The 6,462-nt window shown below is 40.3% G+C and overlaps 1 long non-coding RNA gene across 1 annotated transcript in view; it reads right to left on the bottom strand.

Annotated features, from left to right (window-relative positions):
* The window catches only part of LOC141746617 (uncharacterized), a 34,319-nt gene extending 29,013 nt beyond the window's left edge, over nucleotides 1-5,306 (bottom strand). The window contains exon 1 of the long non-coding RNA XR_012588421.1: nucleotides 5,181-5,306. This is a non-coding gene — a long non-coding RNA (uncharacterized LOC141746617). The remainder of the gene's footprint in view (nucleotides 1-5,180) is intronic.
* Nucleotides 5,307-6,462: the final 1,156 nt, after the last annotated feature.

Here is a 6,462-nt window from a genome sequence, read left to right on the forward strand (position 1 = left end):
GGTTGGGTTGAGTAAAACACTTCATTTCGATTTGGTGGGGTTTACTATGCTTTGAAAGAAAAATTAAAATACATGTTTCTTTGTATTTTAAGATGTAAGAAAATCGCTTAAAAACAAAAATGTAAAAGTTTTCTTTAAAAACTTGTGATATCTTCCACTGATTTTCTTCAGAAGAGCTTGTTGGTAAAGACATGCGATTTCTTGGAAGGAAACTTCTACTTTGATAGAAATGTATCTTCCGACAGAAAAAGCTTGCATTCATTTTTTTTCCTGACTGGTTCCGCCGCCAGTTCCCACTGGTGGCTCAAGCACTAAGATGGGGCATCCTGCAGGGATCGGGGCTCCCCCGCAGGATTTGGGGAGCCCCAAGGAGCCCCAGAGCAGGAAAGGGGCTCTGCCAGCAACCCTGTGCCGGAGGAAGAAGATGATTAAGCAAAGGTTGATGACTATCGGGTAAGAAAACATAAACCTGACAATCCAACGATCCTTCAGGAAGGAAACGGCAAAAACGATGCCATTATAACTGCAAGGAAGAGCCTGAAGGCAGCGTTTCAACCATAACAGGACGGCTCGTAGAAATTAATAACAATTTCCCATTTACCAGCTTTTCCTTTGTTTTTGCAGTGGAATCATTCCCAAGGTACAACTGGTTTCAGACGATAATTACCTTGACAGGTGCTGTATTAAATTCATCATTTCTTCGCATTTCTCCCATGTTTGTAACAGGAAGCATTAGATTAATGTTACAAAACTGGTGCTGACTGCACCTTTTTTTTTTTTTTTTTTTTTTTCCTGCTGAGTGTGTTTGTTTTCTCACCTTAAATCCCGGCTCTCCCCGAGCTGCGGGCATTGCCTGGTTTCTTATTCCATACCTCTCTGCAAGAGTTTACAGGCTTCATATACAAATTACAATTCCCCTTTATTAATCTAATTGATCGTTTGGTTCCAAATGCATATGCAAGATCTTTTGAAACCTTTTAGACCCCTGCGGTTCAATATCAATCTCAAAATATTAAAAGCATCTTGTGGAAAATTAGAAAGCAGATGAGACACTTCGGGACTGGAGATGCTGTAGAAACCGAAACTTTTAAAGCAGCATTGGCACAGTTATTGAATGCTGTCATTGCTCAAAAGGGCTTTTTGTTTTATTCTTTTGTAATTGTTTTGTACTTTTATTCTATCTGTGCAACGTGGCTGCCAGGAATTCAACTTAAATGAGACACGACGTTTAGACGAAACCCAATGAAGCCCCACACCTTGGAGTTTTTGTTTCAATCTTCTTTCTCATGCCTGTTTACCAGGCCAGGTATTGTGCCATCTGAACTTCTTGGTGCATTTTTTGTCACCTAAAACCAAAATATTTTGGAAGTATGAGCTCTCATTCCCAACTGATAAAAAAAACCACCAAAACAACAACCCTTTGGAAAACACAAACACGCAAAAATGGAGCACAGCTCTCTACAATGTGGATCGCTTCACTAATTTCTATTTGCTTCCACAACTTTTCCCCTAGATTTGAAGCATTTTGGGGAAGGGGCTTTTTTCTCTTGGTGATTTCGTAGCCCTTTGGGAAGCCACCCTCGCTGGGAAAGAGAAGACTGCATTCCGCACCGTACAGCGTGCGGAGTCGTGACTGCAGGTGGCATGATTGTTCCAACTGAATTAACGTAACAAACGCTGTTATCGGGATTCCTTGCAAAGATAGCAGCCGTTTCCTCAAGAAAAGTAAGGCAAAAATATTCCTCTGCTGCTGCTCCTTTTCTTAGCTCTTATCAGTGCGCACACTGGAAATGAAATGAGTCGAAAGGCATCAAAATAACCACTCATTCTCACAGAAGAAAGCAAGAATAAAACTCGATCCGTATCTCAAGGAGCGTTGTTCCACCCGTACGAGATGGCTGTCGAATTCCAAACACCTTCACAGTATCTTACTGAAATAATTAGCATTATGAAGTGCCACAAAGCAACACAAAAGTTTAAATTAACGTGGAGCAGCATGGGCTACCAGGGCATTTTGAGAGTTAAGGGGGTAACAGTCGAATTAGTCGAACTTAGAATTTTCAGCCAACTTTTAGAGGCAGACTTTACATTTTTAAAAATTTTCAATGGAGTTAGGAGACTTTTACAATACATAACAATAGCAAATGCCACATTGCAAGTGACTTATTAGGAAATGCAAGCAAAATGACATTAAAAGCAATATTTTTTCTGAAATTGTTCGCTTAAAGATTTGCACAGTGAGATAGTAAAAAAAAAACAAACCAAAAACCAAATAACAAAACACACACCACAAATACAATCATGTTAATCTCAACAAAAATTCTCAAGTTACCATTATCAAAAATTAAAATTAACAGACAGCATTTGTTAAAATTAATCCACGCTTTTAAACAGCTTCTTCTATAGGGGCTTTTCTGTCTGTATCCCAAATGACCCGAATTTAAAAGTGGAGAACACTGTGCAGAGGACCCCCGTGAGACCTCTCGCTTTTGCCCTGGCATCAGGAAATGTTACTAGGGTGAATATTGTGGACACCTACAAAGACGGTAATAGGAGGATAAATTAGAATAAAATCGGGAAATTAGGAAAACTAAAGAAGAAATGTTCAGAAGAGCAAACGATTCACAGAATAAAGTAAGTTGTGAGACTTGGCATCATTTATTTGAAATATTTTCTTTACTACTTCTTTATTCTACTTCTTGTTTTAGAGAATTTAGTCACGCAACTCAATATATCTTATACTTTTAAACTCCCTCGGTGTGTAAATGGCTAACACTAAGCAAATCCTCCATCTCTGGGCACCTCCAACAAAGTTTTCACGAAACCCGTCATTCTTCATTGCTCATCTACAGAGCTCCTCCCATAAAAAGTAAGATATATAACGATGTGTAAGAACTAGGAATATATTTACCAGGAGATGAGCAGAAAGACAGAAAATGCAGGCATCAGCTGAAAAATAGTTATGTGAAGGCCACAGCTGTCTGCCTTTATCTAATTTAGAGTTAGCCTTAGAAAAGCAAAAGGCTACCTGACAACACAATCCTAATTCAGCAAAGGAAACGCAGTCAATAAGGGAAAATCATCTGCCTGCCATGATTGTAAAGAAAAAGAAATAAGACTGGTTTTATATAGGGAAAATGTAACTTAAAACAAACACACTCACCACAGCAGAAAGACGTACAAGAGACAGACTGCAAACCTCTGAGAAATCTGGCTTTTATTACTCTGATTTTACCAGTTATCTATTCCAGTTCAATAAAGAGCTAACGGATAAAAACCATCCCGTGTGAACTTTTTTTTGCATTGATCACCATACTTCTCAGTCTACATTCAAAAGCTCTTTCCTTCCCATACCTGAGGGCTACAACCTCTCCCCATTGCCCGTTACTTATCTAGCAAGACTGCTTACTCCTGAACTATCCTCCCACCACAGCCATCGACCACCTCAGGCTGCACTTTACTTAACTCCACCCCGTTAATCGGCAACTGTCCCACCCAGTTGACTCTCTGAGTTGGCTCAGCCACCTATTGGCCATCACCATAATACACCTAAACCATCTGATTTTTTCCATTCGAGACCCCCACCCAGGAAAGCCCACAAAGCCTCTGTTGCGCTCACAGGTCACCAATGGCAAAAGCCATTACTGCAGCGGTGATTCACGAAACGGTGACGACAGCTCCCCTTTATACCTCCTTGCAAGGATGTTGGATAAGACCACAACTGGATAATAAGATAAACTTTCCCAATAAATCCTGCCTCAGTGTCACTCTGCAGCAAACCACAGCATCATTCACCCGTAAATCAATAATGAAGATGTTAGATGGATGTAATTTGCCCACTAAAGAGTACGAAGAAGCCAGGAGCTGCTTCTAAATAAGTTTTTTCTCCCCTGCCACCTGATAACCTGAGGTCTGGGCAAGGCTCACTTACTGATCTCCTGATCTCTAGGATCAACACATTATCTGTAAATTTGGATATCCACCTTGTTCTCAATATCTCCAGTCAATTGCAATCGAAAAGACTCCTATTCTTCCATTTGCTCCTACATGTCAACATTATGATCCAGGCAAAGGTCATAACGTTCCAATATCCAAAATCCAGTTAATTGATTCCCTCTGGGTATCAAATCCCTCCAGCACTGCAGTTATTGCCGCATCAATCATATTGCTACTCATACCAAAGAATTAGAAGGATGTCCAAAACACTGAAATCTCTTGCTGCTCCTGTCCTCAGCTTCTCCTCCGGCCATTTCTAAGCACACCAATTTTCTTGATAACATATTTAAAATTCAATTTCCCTCAAAGGATTTGATTGTGCCTATAAATCTGAGCCTGGCCTCTGATCAGATCCCCAAAATTGTCCAGGCCCCAAATCATTCCAAAATTCCTGCCATACTCCCATTCATTTTTATCTATATCTTAACAAAATACCATCTTTACCATCTGTTTTGGGTTTACCATGTCCTAGAACCACTGATAACTCACGCCAACTTTTTCAAAGTCATTCAGATCTCCTTTAGTGGTATATAACATGCCTACACTTTAAATCTCACTTCCAAGTATGTTGATTTTTGTGTTTTTTTCCTGAGAGACTACTAACAAGGGTACAAGGCTCTCACCCACAAGGTCTTCTTTGTTTGTTTTGGTTTGGGTTTTTTTGTTTGTTTTTTTTTCCCCCCAATAAATAAAAAGTCCATTCCAATAACAAGGTCCTTCCAAGACAACATCTCAGTTACCTGCACAAGGAATAGCTCTAAGTTTGCTGCTCACAAAGCATGCAGTCAAACACAAGCAAAATCAGGTCCTTCAGCATGATCTTAGACCTGAAAAAACTAACCTGAAATGAGACTACACATTCAAATGTAAACAGGGATCAATACAGTCATTTGCTGATGAATGTCTGTGGTCAGATATAATACCAATAAACTTTTGAGTTTGGGGGATGGAGACCCTTGAATGGATAGTTGCATCTTCAGCAACGGTACGCTGAAGGACCCAGCCTCCCTCTCAGCAGTTCCTTGCATTGATTTTCTTCTACTTAGAGATATTTGTCCTCACCCTTTAGGTGACTTTAATTTTAGCATCACATTATTATTAAGTATCCTCCCCCTAGAAGGGGATTACTGGAAACCTGACCCCTGCAGAGGGACCCTGATATAAGCCAGGGAGAGCTGACTTACCTCGGGCAAACCCGCGACGACCGTGACCTCTCACAACAAGCACCCAAAAAAAATGAAGAAGGGAGCACCCATTCCTGGGTGATTTTCAGCAGTTCAGGATGAAAGAGAAGCTACTACGAGATACCCGTAAGCCTTTTGTGGAGCCCGGTGGAAGGATTAGCTAAATGGTAAAACGTGGTTAAGATGGTAACTAAGTCACGGCAGCTGGGCAAAGCAAAAATCTCTTGGCCTTAGAGGCAATGCTTTTAGGCTGAGGTCACAGGTGGCCAATCCACCGACAGAACGGGCACCAGTTTGTGTCTAATGCCTGTTGTTTCCATCCTGTCTTTTACATTCATACATATTTCTTCAGCTGTTTGCAAAGATGCTGGAAAACCGTTCACTGCAAAAGACGCAGTTTCTGAAGAAAAATGGAACGGAATTTAGAATTGAAACGTTTTCCAATCACCTGGTATGAAGGATGTCACTGACCTTTCTTTGACTAATTAGAGAAGCTCTTCAAGCTGGGGATTGTGCTTTCCTCCCCTGAGCACAGCAATAGTGTCAATAAATAATAATAATTGCGGGGTGGATTCATCTACAGCTTTTTTATTGCTGAGCAACTCAAACAACAAATAATGCCTGTACATCTATCAAAGAGAAAGCAACACAAGTTCACCGAACCATTCTAACTGTGTGCATTTATTTAAAATAAAAATTGTATGCAAATGCATATGCAAATTAGGCGTGGCCCTCAAGCTCCTGGAAAGTTGCCAAAAGAGCCTTCAGTGTTGCAAAGTTGAGCATCCTATCTACCATATGGTAGTACCTATCAATCGCGGAAGGGAAAAGATACCAGCTCCTCATACAGATGGCACCCATCACGGTACCTGTAAAAAGTTTGGGGATGTAACGATGAAAGGGAGGCCTTTTCGATGTTATAAAAATCACAGCTTAACCATTAATACTACGGTAATACAATGCAAAAGGTAATACTAAACTATAGCTAACACAGCAAAAGTTCTTCTAGGAGGATTTATTAACCAATGCTAGACAAATAAATTATTTACATAGACCTTTCCTCATTAGTTGGCGCATTTTAACAGGAACCTGCATCCCTGGGATAGAATAGGTACATCTACATTAAGGAGTTAGTTCAGATCCCCAGTGGTCCCCTGCTGATTGCTCCTCAATTTACATTAATAATATCAAGGCTCCAAATAAACTGGATTTCTTCTGTATAAAACTAAACCGGTTTCTGAAATGCCCAGAAATACTTCAGCATTGTGGCTTCACTCTGTGT

Source organism: Larus michahellis, chromosome 7, assembly GCF_964199755.1.
Source record: "Larus michahellis chromosome 7, bLarMic1.1, whole genome shotgun sequence".
NCBI lineage: Eukaryota > Metazoa > Chordata > Aves > Charadriiformes > Laridae > Larus > Larus michahellis.